Raw genomic sequence first — 17,019 nt, forward strand, 5'->3', positions numbered from 1 at the left:
CAAAAATGACCACCTCACTACAGTATTATATTACTATGATATAGAAGCAACTTCAGTATGGTAAGCATAAATCACTACATATTACGGATTGATTAATTCAGCCATTCAGTTACATTACTACTCATTATTAGGAGGCTGTGTGGTCCAGTGGTTAAAGAAAAGGGCTTGTAACCAGGAGGTCCCTGGTTCAAATCCCACCTCAGCCACTGACTCATTATGTGACTCTGAGCAAGTCACTTAACCTCCTTGTGCTCCGTCTTTCGGGTGAGACGTAGTTGTAAGTGACTCTGCAGCTGATGCATAGTTCACACACCCTAGTCTCTGTAAGTCGCCTTGAATACAGACGTCTGCTAAATAAACAAATAATAATAATAATAATAATATATGTAAGAAAACCGACTGACAAAATAAACTATAAAAGTGCTCTCCAGTGACTCCCCTAGTAAAAGCCCTGCAGGTCATGCAGTCATGGTTCGAATACCGCTCACGCCAAGTTGATGTCAAGCTACCTTTTCACCCACCGATCCTAAGTAATGGAAGCTGAACACAACCTGCTGCTTTCACATAGTCTTGCACTTCCTTGGTCATGTCACCTGGAGAGTGAAATTGGCCCCACCCCTTTAACACCTTCTTCTCTGTCATTAACCAACCAGCTGCTTCCCCTACTGACTGACACGCCTTGACCAGGAAGACACTACTGGGGTGAAATGGCCTAAAGCAACAGACTACCAAAAAGTAGAGCTTGTTTATTCACATTTTGAAACATTAAATTTTAGTTTCTTAGAGTGAAGTTGAGTAGACAAAGAGCTTTCAGCCAGTGTCTTCATGAGAATTAGGCATACGTTTCAGCACTCTTATTTGGTATAAAAAAGAAAACCACAACATTTTACTGCAAGCACAACACTGCAGAAGGCATTAGACAAAGTGTTTGTTCACTTAAGTTACTTATTAATTTTACTTTCATATTATTTTACTCTTTATTATTGAGTATTTGAAGTTGTGGATGATGGACACTCACAGATATTGTTGTACGGTATATTGCACGTTTCATTTTGAAAAATCTTTTAACAAAACTCGACAGAATCAGGTTTGTGGTTGTGGATAGGGTAAATCTCATTTACTCGTGAGCATGACTTAGAACACGGGAAATCCACACCCATTTTCACATGGAAACCCGCATTTCACGTGAAAATGTCCACTGCTCCCAATCCAGACAGCCTTGGGAGCATGCGAAGGTGTCTGGCACTGCCTCTGCCAGTTTTCAGCCATGGTGATCTGCACTAGCTGGGTTGGACGGTTTCATTATCTCTGGGTTAATTGTTTTCTTTTTTCTTTAATTAATAGGTTTTGTGATAAATTAGTTGAAATATTATTCACTACTAAGGATATGCCACCCCAACAATGGGCATTTGAAAAACAATTTGGACAAGAGCAGTAGAACATATTATTAAACAACCAGGCACGAGGCACTTATTTATTTATTGCATTTATATAGCGCTTTTTATACAAAAGTATCGCAAAGGACTGTACAGTACACAGCAGAAAAAAAGAACAAACCACAATACATTTGTATTTACAAATCACAGTTTTATTACATGATCTTAAAATCATGTTTCACTCAAACAAGATGTCACCTGACAACTATGGAAACCACATTTTTCCAAGCTCTCTGCGAAAACAGCACCAGCACGCTACACATGGCTCATTTGCATATCGACCTACTCCTGTCCCCGTCATTTGCATATCGACATTCTTCTTTCCCCTTCATTTGCATATCGACATTCTCCTTTCCCTCATTTGCATATTGACCCCCTCCTTTCCCCTTCATTTGCATGACGTCAGGTGAAAAGTCTTCTCGAGTAAAATAAACTGAGCCAATGGCAACCCAAAATGTAAAGGGTCATTTTTCATTTTGCTTGAGCACAATGTCTCGAGAAAAATTAGAGCACACATGGAAACTCCCCCATTCATTCAGTAGAACTCCCAGCTGTGCTGTGACAAGTTTGCTACGGATTGTGAAATTTTCATCTTGGTGTAGTCCAGTGTTCTGGCACACTCGAAGGAACTTCAAATACACTGAAACTGGCACCCCAGCTACATGATGCAACAGCTCTTTTAATAAGATAACACATTGTGTGTACGATGTCTCATATTATCCCTCATGATGGAGTATTGTGGAGGCGGTTGCACATCCGTATCGCGCACATTTTCCCATGTTTCTGGAGAACCGCTTATCCATTTGTCATGAAACCTGGCATTAACGTGATTTAGCATACGTCTGAGATCAGATTCTGGGTATATATGGAGGTGCCTGTCTGTCTGTATATCTGTATGTAACCTCATCCTGTGACAGAGTAACTCAAGTATCACAATGAAACTGACCATTTGGATGACCAGATCCAACCTGTCAGTAAATTTTAAACCCTGTTTCGTGCACTTCGTTGCAAAAATAAGAAAGTTAGCATCATTTTATTTGTGGGACACACATGTCCCTGGTACCTTTAAATGTAAATGTGCTGCTGTTGTTTTGAGTGTGGTTCTTATTGAAGACAATGATATCTAGCATGCAAACATGTTTGGATCAATTTATCAATTTAATATAAATTAATGGAGAATTACGACTATATAGTCAAAATAGACAAGCTGGTGAATAGAAGCATACGTTTTTAAAGTTTATGGGCTAACTGTCAAAGTTATTTACTTCAAATAATCATTACTGTAGCATATTTTATTCTGAAAGGAAAAAACACAAATGACTGTTCGAGAATAAAAACGAACTAACTGCTTTAGCTTTTGGTTTGATAACTTCATTGAGTGCTTTTTTTCCCTTTGTGAAACAATTGTGCTTATGACAATTGTTTGTTAGTAAGTTGCTGTCGTTTATTTCAATGTTGTGCAGTAGTGCAGTGCACCATCCAGGCTTTGGATAACTCTGTTTTTGCATAGCTACCGCAGTGTTAGGTAGGGTATTAGCAACGGTCTGAAATGGTCTGTTGTCTCTACATTAAAATCCTGCAGCTTCTCATTAGCTGATCCACCGAGAATGCAAAAGCAGGCGGAAATAAAAGATCAAAAATAAGAAGTGATGCGCCATCACTTAAAAAACAAACTTTCACACCCAGGTACTTGCTCAAGCCTCTGAGGCGAGCAATAGACCACAGGGAGCAACGCAAATACCTTTTTTATATCTGAATGTCGCACATTTTCTAAGATCTCAGATAAGCATCAGAGATGCAGTGGTGAGTGAAATGTTTCACCCCAAGCTTGAGATGACTTCACCCAGCTAGTAGGACAGAAGAATAAATATATCCAGCATGGTGAGAAAAAAAAACAAATTCAGGTATCAGGCAGATGGGAAATGTAAGAAATAGCTATACATCATATATATATATATATATATATATATATATATATATATATATATATATATATATATATATATATATATATAAATGAAGAAGAAACTTACAATTTTAATCCTCCTGGTTTCCATTGACCTTAAATGTTACACCACCCGCCCCCCCCCCCCCCCCCCCCCCCAATAATATTTTCCTAGGTTGAGGTCATGAACTCAAACTGAAACGTACATGACATGTGTGCTGATGATGTTTTGGGGGGAGGGGGGGGGCTGTACAGTGCGTTAATCTCTAAGTGCTTTGGTACAACTGACTCTCACACCTAGCCACGCGTCTCCCAGCAGCTTGCATAGTCATTTTACAGTCTGAGCCATTGCTATGATCATTAATAAACCCATAACCCCTGTCCTTCTTACAGATCTAAATCACAATGCGGTTGGCTACACTAATTCAATCGCACATGGTGAGATTTGGAATACTCTTTAATAGTCTCCCTTTATTAAAACAAATTAAATACTGTGTTTTAAAGTTATAGCTAAAGAAAAATAATAATAATAATAATAATAATAATAATAATAATAATAATAATAATAATAATAATAATAATAATAATAATCTATTGTTCCTTTTCATTGGCTATGCAGGTCTCGTATATGTAAAAAAAAAAAAGATTCCTGGTATCAAACTTGATTAATGTAAGCTGTGAGTTTGCTTTACTTTTTAGGTAGTTTGTTTCACTGATAACACTTTACATTTAGTGTCTCTGATTACTGTGTATTTGCATTGTAGTTACATAGTAAATACATGTGTACTTACACATAATTACAATGTTATTATGCATAGTTACAATGTACTTAATATGTAAATGTTTTTGCACAATATACGTAAATACATAATTGTATCCAAAAAGGGTTAGAGTTAGTGTGATGACTAGGGTTATATCATGCAAAAAAAATTACAAAGCAACTATGCATAATAACATTGTAATTATGTGTAAGTACACATGTATTTACCAAGTAGCTACTATGTAAATACACAGCAATTAGACAAGTTCACTTGCACTTCCTAGGCCATCATAACCTGCAAATTGTCCCTCCCTGTCAAGGGCTTGTTCCTATTTAATGACTGACATGCTTTGCAGCCTGTAATAAGACCCAAAGACACTGCTGAGGTGAACTGCACTCACATGTGCAGGTTTGAAAGAAACCTATGTTTTAGCAAACATGTATTTCCATTTCAAACATGTCTGGTGGTACACTTGGTTAAAGATAGCTGTTTGTCAGACCTTGCAATCAAGTCTTGCACTTTCATGGTCATTTCACCTGGAGAAAGAAACAGACCCCACCCCTAAAACAGTTTATTTCCTGTCAATAACCAACCAGCACCTTCCCTTAGTGACTGACACACTTTGTGACCAATAAGACCCCAACGACATTGCTGAGGTGAAATTAACCAAGTATAGTACCAGATGTCAGTTTTAAAATGCATGTTTGCTGTAACTTCCAAAACCTCTTCCAAAACCGCACATAAAGGTATGTAACGTATAAAGTGAATGGGAGTGCACAAGTAAGATTTATGGTACAAATCATTTGAGGTTAGCCTTGAGGTCTGGGTTGGGTAAAAGTGATGAAATACATTTTGAGTCAAATGAAAAACAGATCATGTTTTTGTACTGCAGCCATCAATACAAAAAGAAAATAACTAGGCTTCAAAAGCAAACTGTCTCCTCTGATCCACTGAAACGGGTTTGAAACACACACTCTTCAGTTGTTAGCTGTATGCATTTGTGAACGAGAGAGAATTAATCTGCATTGCAAATCCACCTCCTGGCCTGGGAGGGCGCTAAGTAAGGTTGGTGGTACACCTTCACAGGGATGGGTCTACTCCATGGTAGGACGGAACCGGACGTCGGCCATCTTGGTAAAAGGGCGTAGCTGCTAAACAACTCTATCTTGATCAGCTGTGCTGCGCGCAGCGATTGGGTAAGGCATGGCGCCATGCTGATCAAGGGGAGGAGTTTGGCAGTACAAAGGGGACGTAGTTATGTGAGTACAGCCCCTTACGCTGAAAATATCATTGAGCCAGAGCCGTGTTTTGTTTTGTTTTATTGCAGATGGAGACTCATTCCTGCACCACTCACATTCTGGTTAAGGCCATACATCCTCAGGACACTAACTCCCTAGAAGATTCCAGTATCACACACACAGCATAAAATATTGTGGGTCAGCTTGTGTTACTGTCAGGTTGCACTTATACAGCCATGTTCATTTGTTTGAATGACAATGTGTTTAGCTCCTATGTTACTACACTGCATATCCCAATATAGGTTTAAAGCTCACTTTTGATCTATGTATAGACAGACAAGTTACTCATATAGACACACCATATGTATCTGTATATTCACACTCTCTGTTATGTGCATATTGCCATGTAACCGGAGTACAGTGCCTAATGTATTTGTGTTTTAAATCCTTTCTGTTTGGGTTATTATTAGTTTGCTAATAGGATTTCCTTACAGATCTTTTCAAAATCATTAAATATGTCTGATAACAAGGTTATAAACAGCGATCTGAAACAGAAAAAAATGTCAAATCCCACAGAAGCTGTCTAGACTGGACAAATAACCTCACCCTGGCATAAAAAGGTGAAACCTGAATCAGTCCCATCTGAAAGCAATGCTCTCTCCCCTCCCTGGCCTTCACTGATTTCAAATAGAGCCGTAGCCCAACACTGACCCCAACCCCCCCCACCAGCCACCTCCTTCCCTGCACCGACTTTGACCCAATTCTTATTTAATCAGCTTTTCTAACATCCTCCCTAATCACATTCTTTATAGTCCCATTAGTGCCGGGGGATAAGCGGGGTTGCCAATCCACCATTGAGGTGGTCACTACCGTCAGGGCAAAGCCTTGTTAAGATCAATTAGTGACTTGTTAGGCTAGAAGCACTGCCTTTCAAAGTGTAGTGAGGTGCTGGTGCTTTCAGGCCAGCAACAGGGCTGACGAGAGAGGAAGAGACAATGAAAGTGTGCACACATCGTGGTGTTTGGGAGATAGTGCAGGGCATGTCTATTATATCAAGAGACAAAGAAATGAAGCAGTCTTGAGAAGGGGCGGCGGAGAGGTCATGAGGGGCTGGGGCCACAACAGGGCCTTAATCTTTTTCTCTTAACCCAAATCTGGCAGATGTGTCTTGCAATTAAATTAAAAACATTGGTTTATAGTGTAGGTTTATAAGCAAATGTTCCAAACTGAGCTCATGGGGCTGTAATCTAGAGGTCTTTGTATGACTTATTTTCATAAAACTTGTGTTGATTACATTTCTGTTCAGGAACTGAAATGACAAACAACATTCTGTGTCACTTAGAAGAACATTAAGTGCCATATTAAGAAACTACACTTCATTGTTTCCTTCAGTGTGCTTTCTAAATGTGAAAAAAACATCAACTTGGCAAACACTTGAATGCTGTTTCTGAATACGACTGGAATTGTAGTTAAAATACTGAAGAAAAGCAGATTTATTCATGAGTAATTTTACTTTTATAAAACTGAAGGGCCATATTCAGTTTATTGTTCCATAAGTTAAAGATAAATGCATTTTTTGAGAGCTCTTATGTGCGTGTTGTTATTTCTTGATAGTCCTATAAAAAATATTAGAATGTATTTATTTTACAAATGAAATGGAGCACACTTAGCAATCTTCCATCCCTTACAATGCTTGCAGACCAAGGCTTTACAATCAGCATGGCCTGAATTGAATCTTATTGATGCTGTCTTAGCTATAATTAAAATTCTTATAATATCTTGACAACTTGGTAACACTTTACATTGTGTCTCTAATTACTGTGTATTTACATAGCAGTTACATAGTCAATACATGAGTACTTACACATAATTACATTGTTATTATGCATAGTTACAATGTTCTTAATGCGCAAATGTTTTGCACGATATATGTAAGTACATAATTACAGAAAATGGTTAGGGTTCAGGTTAGATCATCCATAAAGATGTATACATTAACTATGCATAATAACATTGTAATTATGTGTAAGTACACATGTATTTACTCAGTAACTACTATGTAAATACACAGTAATTAGAGACATGTAAAGTGTTGCCAAATATACTAATATGCATGGTCTAAAGTACATTATCTGAATTGAGTAACATGTGAATCTACTATATAGAAAAGCAGAACCTTTAGTCATTGCAATCGCAGTGTCAGTGTTACCAATGAATCCTCCCATTAGATTTATAAAATACCAGATTCTTGCTTATAGTGCTTAGCCCTGGAAAACCTGAGCCGTTTAGCAAGTTGACTGGGGGCCAAAACCTGCAACAAGATTAATCAGAGAACAGGGAAACAGATGTGCAGATGAACGTGTTATATCATTTCATGTCCACGCGGCGGCTGAAGGCTTCAGCCAATGGTAACCCTTGTCATAAGATGTTTACGGTCAGCACACGTTGTATTGTTAGATAAACAAAAGGGCTCAAGTGCCGGAATTCAACAGCAACTGCAAGTGTCATCTATGTGAACACACGTGCTGCTGCTGATACCGGTACGAATCAATGCATGGATTGGTGGAGATGCCAGCCAATCAGGAAGCATTGCCACGGGGAGGACATTCCATTCTGAGTCTTAAAACCAACTGGAATTGCATTTACTGGAATGTGTTTATTATCAAAAAGTGCACAGCTGAATCTCTCACTGAAAACTGTACTATGAATTTCGACAGGATTAGGGTCAAATGATGGGTATAAAAAAAGAAAGATACTGTCACCAGCAGATTATCGGACTAGTATTGCTTCAATGGATTCAATAAAGTCATATTTTAGTCTGCATATTTCAAGTGAATTGTACTGGTGTACTATGACAAAAGATTTGTGGAATTTATGAATGGGAATTATACAAAACAACACAATACATAGACACTGTTAATGATATGATACAGCCATCTGAAATGTCTTTGCATAGATTGTATAAAACAACAAAGGCAAAATTCAGATTAGTTTACAGCATAGTAGTCATGCATGCAGTTTAAAAGCTAGACAGAAAGCACACAGTAGTTCCTTCCAGACAAAAAAAAGCATTATACTGTAATACCTTTTTTATAATAAGGGTGTGACAGGATTGACCGAGGTTTGAGACTCAGAGACAGTTTTAAAGTTCAAAAATAAAGTTTTTAATAAACAAAAATACAAAATAAATAGGCACAAGGGCCAAACAAAAAGGTTTAAACATAAAATAAACACAAAGCAAAAAACAAAACTTACAAAAATAAAGGTTTCCAGGCTGGGCTTTGCCTTCACTGGAACAGAAAACACAGCACAAATAAAACACTCCCTCTACAATTCTCTCTACAATTCTCTCTCCAACTCTCCCCCAGCCAGGGCCTCTCCCCTGGCTTTTATTCCCTGTGGCTGGAGCCCCATTATTCAATAATTGCTAATTAGTCCATCAGCCACATTCTCACATGTTTTTCTGGCAGGGAGGAATTTTAACCCCCTCCCTGCCAGTCCCAACATTGATCATAAAGACGGGGCAGTACCCCGTCACAAAGGGTTTGTAAGTTGCTGGTAAAGGCAGGACCCTTTCTGGGAAACTGACCGGGGGCACTGCACTGGCTCTGATGCTCCAGCAAGTTAGGAAGTTAAAATCACTAGATACTTGTGACAAAGAGAGAATGAATTCTTGTTGTAGATCTCCCTCCCGATCGGTGAGGGTGCTAGGGAGGAGGAGCAGACATCCCCAGGAAAGGTGGAAGTCGGCCACCTGGAACGGGGGGCGGGGCCACGGTGCGCAACGTCACCAACTCAGACGGGAAGCGCTGTGGCAATCGCGCATTGGTCAACGGCGGTTGCCCTCGCTGACCAATGGGAATGGGACAGAGCGTACAAGAGTGGGCGTGGCCCGGGCTTCTGTTCCTTCTGGCAAGGTACAGTGCGTGTGAGAGAGAGAGAGAGAGAGAGAGAGAGAGAGAGAGAGAGAGAGAGAGAGAGAGAGAGAGAGAGAGAGAGAGAGAAACAGAGATACAAACAGGGAATTAAAGAGGGAGACGGGGAACAAGGAAACGGGTGGTTGTGATTGTGCATACCTGCTAAACCCTGTGTCTTTTTGTGTATTTTATAAAGCACTAACGGGACGCTCCGGGAATACGTCGGAGGAGCTAGAACCCGGAAGTGCTGGATTTTTACCCCGTTGTTTTCATTCCCTGATCAAAGGAACGGATTGTCTTTATTTTTTGTGTTTCTCCTTGTTTGGGACTGCAACCCCTCGTTCTGGTTATTTTGTCGGGTTACACATTGCTGTGTACCCTGGCTCCCCTTTATTTTGTTTATTCTCCTTGACTGTTTGGTGCCCATCTGGCGTTGGTTTTACGTGTAATAAAACCGGGGCTTGTTAAGGAAAACCTGATTATTTTTTGTCATTCTTTTACACCACATTCCGCCATCTTTGTCACAATACTGTACTGAATCACCTTACTGAGCTAATACAAATCCTACTTGCCAGACGCCAAGTGAGCTCAAAACAGACACCTGCTGGGCTGGCCTGGCCCCTGTCTTGCAGGGGAGCTCCTGGGTGTAAAGAGGCTTGCTGGGGGGGTGGGAGGACGCCAGGGTCTCCTGAATCGTTGTGGGGAGTTGCTGCAGTCAGGGAGCTAATTGGACATTGCAAATTGGGGAGAGACAAATGGGGGAAAAAATTTTCAGACACTAAAAAATGAAGATGCCTGGTTCCATAATAGAATTTGGGATTGAGTGTTGAATGTAAATGATTGAAATCTACATAGGAGATTTAATATAGTTCATATTTATATACTGTAAGTACCTCCACTGTTTGTTTTCAAACACACTCCCTTGACAAAGATGTGTTAAGCATACCGAAACGTGGGGAAGTTGAGCAAAAACTTTCATATTTATATCATTTAAAAAAAAAATCTAGATTCAGAGATTTCTATAATGTCTTTGTCTGCGGATTTGAAGAGGGTCCCAAGAAGTCCCTCTGCTCTAAAACATGTACTACACGCCTCCTTTGAGATTGCATGGACTTGCTCTTAACTGTCCCAAATAAACGTGGACAGAAGGTGGGAGGCAGATTAAATGTTTTTTAAAGGAGTGATTAAAAAAGGAAGGAGGACAGTCATCCCCCTACCCCCCACCCCCTACCCCCTACCCCCCTCTCCACAGGCACCTAAAATATTAAACCCCCTAAAGTATATCTGGAGACATATCTAATACCAAACGCAGACAGGGTGATTAGCAGCAGGACCAAGCTGTTCGGGGGGACTCATGCTGGACTAAAAAGGCATACTATACACACCCATACGTTCACCTGTGCAGCTCCTAAACTTGATAACGTTTCAGTAACACTTTGAAGATGGGATGAACCACATGGTATAAAAATCTATATGGAATATTAAAGAAGGTTACTTAGTATATTAAAAGAATGGTTGATATACACAGATAAAAAAAAACCCTGTACCAAAGAAAAAGGATTATAGCCTAGTACTTACTCTGAGCTCCCTGATTCATAGTGCAGTGTACTGTATTTAGCCCTAATTGAGGTACACTGTGCAGTAATGATTCCCATCTGTGCTGTTATTATCAAAGCCTCAATATACCAAACATCCACAAAAAAGTAAAGTGGCAATACCTGAATAAGAACCGTTCAATTTACACCTGGGACTAGATACAAAAGAATGAATAAATAACCACAAAAAGTTATAAAATGAAATATTATTGGAACATGTGATTGCATATCATTTGATAGAACATACTTTTTATTTACACATGCACGCCCACACACGCACACACATGCATGCACATGCACATGCACCCACAAGCATACACACAGATGGTCTCTGTACCACATTTGTTCATGCAAGCCTGGTGTGACCTTGGGGTAGAAACACCACAATATTCTTATAGGCTCTGTAACAGATATGTAACTTTGAGTTATGACATTATGTTGCTGTGCCAGTATGTGCTACTTTTATTTTCTGATCTGAAATCTTTTGATCTGTAAACACAGCGATTTGCATGTTGACATCACTTCACACCTCAGGTATGTCACCTTCATTTTTAGCCACACTGCTAACCAGCCAGTTGCAAGCATTGAGTCTCCTGACACCTAAAGCAGGCTTTTGTCCTATCTAAGATTAGCCACTACAGGAAATATATAAAAAAAACACAGGATGTCACGATGGAAGCTGCAAGACATTGATCTTCGTATTATAAAGCTGAGAACACGGTCACAACTTTACAAAATCAAGAATCATGTCACTTAGTTAATCTCTGCCCCATTGTACTGGTGCTACCTCCATAATGAATTGAAAACCATGTTGCACAAAATCATGTTGCGCCTGTATGACATTTTCAGTTACCAGCTAATACTTTCCAATCCCTTTTGAAACTGCATGTGAACAAGTTTCTTCACTTGATGCACTCTGTGAATTAGACACGTGTGCACATGCTGCTACCTGCAGCACCACACAGGCTTATCAGTCACCTGCAGGCTCTGCTGTAGCATGAAACAAAGTAAAGGACCTTTGTTTGCGAACTTGGTTATTATATAATGTATTGAGCAAAATAAAAATCTTATAATAATCTTATTTACTGTCCTATTATGTTTGTTCTATATTATTTTGTTTATTGTTGCTTCTGCTAAAACTTTTAAGAGACTAAGTCCAGCTGACAAACATTTCGTCTAATGCCTTTTTCGCTACACCTTTTTACCTTCATTTCGATCGATCGTTTTAAAATGATGGGTGTTTCTGCTTAGATCATCATTTCCAATGCTTACTAACTATTCCAGCATTATTATTACAATTTTTGCAAATTAAATGCAAATTATATAAAGTCCCTTTCATGCCAATTGGTTTAATGGTCATAGTTTATTCTCGTGGGAAAAAGACAGTTCTGAAATGTCACTGTGTGGGATGGGATTATAGGTTTTTATTTAAAAATCTAGAATTGTTCTTCTGAGTGTGCTTTGTCATCGGAGCATTTAGTATGTTTGCACAATGAGCCTGCAAGAACAGGAACTGACTTAATTTGCAATCAATTGCCAATACAAGTATAATATCCAGCAACAAGGAGGCACATTATTGTACTATTTAATCCAAGGAAACTTGTTTTGTTGTTTTAAAAAAAGTAGCTTTCTGCTAAATATGGGTATTAAATATTTCCCATTCAGTGTATTGTAATGAATTATTTGTTTATTTGGCATGAATGTGGTGCAGTCATCAGGGAAACAAATAAATCTCAGACAATACAAATATGGTTGCAGTTACCAGGAAAAAAATGAATAATGAAAAACAACAGGGGATTAAGATGATTTGTGACTATCCAATTTTCCCCAGTATAAAAAACAGCCTTATTCATAATTATTCCCAAGCATTATAAAAATAATCAATGCCCTTATCCAGCCTCTGTGGCCTCACTCACACATGAATTACATTAACACATCACAGCAGCTGTGAGAATGACCCCCCAGCGGAAAAGACCTCATAATCCAGGCAGGAGTTCTACATGGAATATGCGTTTTCATGATTATCTGCATTTACAAACCACACAGATTACCAAAATCAGCATGTGAGACCCAGCCCAACCCAGTTAGCAAGGGAATGAGGAGCTGTATGTCCTGGTCAGTATTAGGACCAATTCAAACCGGTTACTGTCAAGGGCCTATCTACTCTGCAAGTACCAATACACACGTTATTCCAATAGTCTGGACAGCAGGGAATGTCTGGTTTAAACTGTGTAGCACTTTTTTTTTTTTTTTACATTTTTTTTTTTTTTTAATTGAATTTTTAGCTACTACCATGGCCTGAGGCATTTTGGACTGATAACACCCAAATAATTCACTTAAGCCGAGTTTGGATAAAATAAAACAGTAAACTGGAACGTCAGCATGGCTTAGTAGTCACTGTCCAGTAACTGGTCTCTCCTCGAGACTTGGGTTCAGTTCCACGAAAAGTACACAATTCATATTGTTGCAAGTAGTTACAGCTGCAATAAAAATATAAAAAAGATCAACCCCAATTACTTCACGACTTGGTCCCTTTTTGAAGAGATCCCATCTTTATATGGCTGACCCTTTCTTCTGACTTGACTGTTTTTGATAATGCGTCGTTCTCAGTCTAAACATTCTGTAAATGATCTTTACATCAACTTCTGAGAAGTAAGATAAACTCCAACAAACAAATTAGGAAAAGTGTGTTTAAACTGGAATATTTTAAATTGTGAGAGAATGTTTCGCCTTTTGTAAAAAAAAATTTAAAAAGTGAAAGAATCCCAAATAGTTGTTTGATCTGCGATGCGTGTATAACAGAGTGGAAGCTGGGCAGAGACTTCGCACGCCGCAAGCGAACATCTTAACCACTATGCAAAAGAGCTCCTCTGCATTCATGGGCATAGAGAACCTTTAACCTGATCTCATCTCACGGACGGGACAGAGTCCATCACAGCAGAGCATCACACAACACTGCCCGCTACATGTGCCCTTGCTTTATTACTCTTCAAATCAAACATTTCAATATATCTTACAGTACACAACTGTGGAATTGACTCTAACCTGCACTTTCAAAATAGCTCTCTATACAATTTCAAAATAATAATATTATTAAAAAATAAAACACTTGTACCTGATTATATCCAGATACTGTCATACATTTGCCACCCCTAATATATGAAATATATATATATATATATATATATATATATATATATATATATATATATATATATATATATATATATATTAGCAAAATCTGTTGAAATACCAATATATCAAAGATCTGGAAACTACACAGTTACATTATTTAATTTTTTTTAGCATTTGTAATTATTCTAGTCCAGCGCATTTCCTTCCTGTATAAACAAATAGTATGTATTAATTTAATAAATTAATTAGGGTGTTAATAAAGTAGGGACACATGAAGACACAACAGCATAGAACTGCACAGTATCACGTATGCTTTATTAATCAAACAAGCAGCCAAGCCATGACCATAGTCAGAAGTGACTCGTATGGGTCAGATGGGTTATTGTGAAAACATAGTGACCTGCTCACAGTATAAATGTTCTCCTGCCACCAGTATATACTGCTGCATCCCACTAAATGATCACTTTTACAGTCTGAGGTGAAACAGAAAGATAGAGTAGAAGATACAGTGGCTATTATAAAGATCTACACACAGATCTCAATACAGCCTTCCTTTAAAAGGATGTTATATACCATCTGCAATACCATATTTTATTTTTTACATGTTTAATATCATATTATGCATGTCTGTATGATTAGCTCATGCTGTATTCAGCTTAGATTATTATTTAACCATTTGTTACTTCACAAAATACAACATTATCCATAGGTAGAAGAGATGCAATCATTCAGTAACCAATTTCCTAATCAAATATGGAACGCACAATAATCGACCATAATCAATACATTGAGAAAACTTTATATTTCAAAAGCAAGAAGACCCTCAGCATTCCAATGCAACTGAAAACATGCAAAATGTCAGAATCGGGTGGCTTCTTGCTTTTAAATAATACTTTATCTCAGTGCATATATTACTATGTAAAATACTATGCACATGGATGCTTTAGCTGTATTTGCTTTTGTTAAGAGTCTACACATGATTTTTCTTGTCTCTATATGATAAAGTGCTCTCAGTGCATCGATTCCTGTGCATTATTACCTGCCCTTTATTTGTAAATTATAGAGCTGGTAATAAAGTGTCACTATTCTAGGAGAAACTGTAATTGAAGTCTCAGCGCCCCTCATGGGCCTGACAAGATAGGACCAACTGAACAATAAGCTGCCTGACCTTCCTTCACCCCATTTAGTCTGCACACTCCTTTCACAGCTTGAAAGGTTAGAGGGATTAACAGTCTGAAACCAAACCTCCTCTGTTTTCATTGTGCATGCAGAGAGAGACACAGTCACTGTTCAAACATAACCAATGAGATTATTGTGTGTGTTTCACTGTGCTGTTCTCCAGCGAAAAACAGGAAGCTCATTTTTAACATGCTGTCATTTTTAAATATTACCTCGACGTTACGAAGCATTTCAAAAAGAAAATAGTTTAGCAGTGAACTTTTCATCTGCAGCACCTTCTTCAAGAATAACCCAGCAGTCACAGTGAGCAGGGTTAGCTGTATAGTCCAATCACAGTGAGAAGGGTTAGCTGTATAGCCTAGGGTGCAACTAAATAGAAAGTGTAAAGGGTACTGCTGCCACCTGTCTATCAAATGTAATTGTTTAACTGAAGAGCAGCCACATCCTGTGGTAATTTAATGTGTAAGTAATTCTAAATGTAATTTTTTCATTTTGTATTGTACTTTTATGGTGTTTTGACATTTCGAGAAACTGAGTGGTTCTGGGTTCTGATGAGTTCTAATCCTGTTTTCTCAGAATCTGACTTTCTTGCTTTGATCTTGTCTGGAGAATCCTAAGTGCCAGGATTGAACAGCCTTCCTCATTCCATTCCAATCACATGACCTTTCAACTCTGCCAGCCCCTCTTCTCTACAGAGCCCGACCCCACCCCCATCACAGCATGGCTTTATGAACAAATGCACAATTATTGTTGATAATACAATTATTGATAATAATTTGTCAATGTGATAATTAATAAAGACTAAACAATTTATTGACACAATAACTGTCTATTCCAACCCTACTGTGCAGCTGTGTTGTACAATTTAACACTTTATTAAAATTACCTATAGTTTACACTTTGTCCATATAAAAAGTTATATATGACAGTGTGGCAGTCTGGCTCGCAGTGGTGATGTGGATGACGTCACGGACCAGGAAGTAACTCAAACCAAAACAGTGGATGGGCGGTTGAAGCTGAGTGCTGGTGCACTCAGCGTATTTAATAAACAGAACAAAAACAAAAGATTTAACAAAACACCAAACCAAAGGGCACGAGGGCCGAACGAATAAACAAACAAGTAAGTTTCGTGCTGGATACTCCAGCACGTTTTAGCAATTGTTTTCTTCCTCTCTCTCTCCCGTTCTCCACTCTCGAACACTCCACACCCCGAGTGCATAGTGCTGCTGGTTTATATACTCTGGCCGAGGGATTTAACTAGTTGGTAATTATCTTATTATCCCCCGGCCAGAGTCTGCACGTGTTTGGTAAGGATGCATGACTGTCAGCTAGTTAAATAATCAGTAGCTGATCAGCCATGCATCCTCACGAGGTTTTTAAATATAATAACAAAAGACGCGGCGCTTTTACCCGCGCCGCAAACAAAAATACAAATAATAATAAATAGGGGCGGGACACTCCGCCACACATGCCCCCCCTTGTGCGCAGCACACATGGCCTTTTCGGCCACCTCCCCCCTTAGTCCCCAAAGTCCCGGTTAGCAGTCCCGGCGCAGGAACAGGGGCAGCAGCGGACCAAAGGTGGCGGCCACGGTGGGATGTCCTCCTCCCACCCAAACAGCCGTAGCGTTCCAATGGCCCGCGCACCGGCCGGCTCCTCTGGCCAAAAAATTTTTGGGGGTGGTCTCCAGACCTGCCCCCCCTTCTTCATGGCCGGCCACCCTTTCTCCTGCAGCGAAATTGCTGCGGGGGAAGCTGGTCTCCTGACCTCCCCCCCCTTCTTCATGGCTGGCAGCTGCCCTTCATGGGGCTCC

This window comes from Acipenser ruthenus, chromosome 25 (genome assembly GCF_902713425.1).
Source record: "Acipenser ruthenus chromosome 25, fAciRut3.2 maternal haplotype, whole genome shotgun sequence".
Classification (NCBI taxonomy): Eukaryota; Metazoa; Chordata; class Actinopteri; order Acipenseriformes; family Acipenseridae; genus Acipenser; species Acipenser ruthenus.